This window comes from Aquarana catesbeiana, linkage group LG02 (assembly GCF_042186555.1).
Source record: "Aquarana catesbeiana isolate 2022-GZ linkage group LG02, ASM4218655v1, whole genome shotgun sequence".
Lineage (NCBI taxonomy): Eukaryota > Metazoa > Chordata > Amphibia > Anura > Ranidae > Aquarana > Aquarana catesbeiana.
This window is the reverse complement of record NC_133325.1, coordinates 177,726,191-177,727,376: the sequence shown is the minus strand read 5'-3', so window position 1 is coordinate 177,727,376 and position 1,186 is coordinate 177,726,191. Positions and strand designations below refer to the sequence as shown.

Sequence of the window (1,186 nt, the reverse complement as noted above, 5' to 3'; positions counted from 1 at the left end):
AGCCCACTCTGTAACCGTCTGAATACAAGGGCCTTGGTCAAAACCAGATGCAATGCCAAGAATGCAAATGAAAACAGTACAGGTGACCGATTCTGCCTTCTGGTCCGCAGAAAAGGTCCACGTTTACAGAAGGGCTTCCTCAAAGGGATAATGAGCCCAAAAAAAAAATTGGGACCACAAAGGGGTGGTTCGGATGGTTCTAAAAAAAATTATTAAAATAGGTGGGGTAAGGAAAAACCTTAGCAGAATGAGATGGCTTGTAAATTTCAAAGGGGACAGCCACTTCCTCAGCAGCCCCAGAAGTATCCTCAATTTTTAGTTTCCTGCACCCAGGTATATAGTGCAGCCACCAGTGCCTTTTAATGCGCAGCAACAGTGGCAGAAGAATCATCCTCTGCATCAGAGGAATGTCCGAGGAGGAAAGCAAGAACCAGGGGATGCATTTTTGCTTGTCCTGTGCCCGACATCCACCTGCACTCAGGAGGCCTCAAGGACTGCGAACGGGACAGATGCCCCCTTTAGGGATCCACTGCCTCCATGAGAGAATCGGGAAGGGGGCCCGAACCAAAAAGTGCAGCACCACTGAGAGTCCACCAAAAATAGAGAAGCTGACCAAGTCTAACTGGCAGTAGCAGAGAGGGAGAGTACCCCAGGACTCGCCACCACACATGAAAAACCCAGGCCTGAGGGAGTGCTGTGAGCCATCCAAAATGCAAGGAGGGCACATGGAAGAGCATGCCAACCAGTCAAAAGTCACCAGGAACATATGGAATACATCATGAATTTGCATGTCATCCTTGCACAGGAGCCATGTTAATCTCTGTATTATTCCAATTTTAGTATATGTGCTGCTGCAGCAAGCACCCAGAGGCTAAACCAAAAAATGGGCACCACCCATGGCTACAATAAAATGGCCACTGCGCAATCCCTGCCAGACTGCCCATGCACACAACCCAGTCGGAGGAAAAAAAAACACACCAAAATGGCCACCTTGTCAGTCCACCCAAAAATGGCTGCTGCCACAGACACCGGCAAAATGGACACCACAACAATATGGCACACCAAATATGGCCACCTGCTGCCCAAGAACACATGGAGGCCGCTGCAGAGGATTAAGGGAGACTCAGAGCCCCCGAGGAAACAACCTCCACTAGTACGTTAGGACCACAGCCCCCACCCCATGGAC

At 49.8% G+C, this 1,186-nt stretch overlaps 1 non-coding gene across 1 annotated transcript; it reads right to left on the bottom strand.

The window, feature by feature from the left end:
• Nucleotides 1-760: 760 nt before the first annotated feature.
• LOC141130711 (U6 spliceosomal RNA) lies at nt 761-864 on the bottom strand. The gene has a single exon (XR_012242477.1). It is a non-coding gene; the product is annotated as a U6 spliceosomal RNA (small nuclear RNA).
• Between the last annotated feature and the right edge of the window lie 322 nt (nt 865-1,186).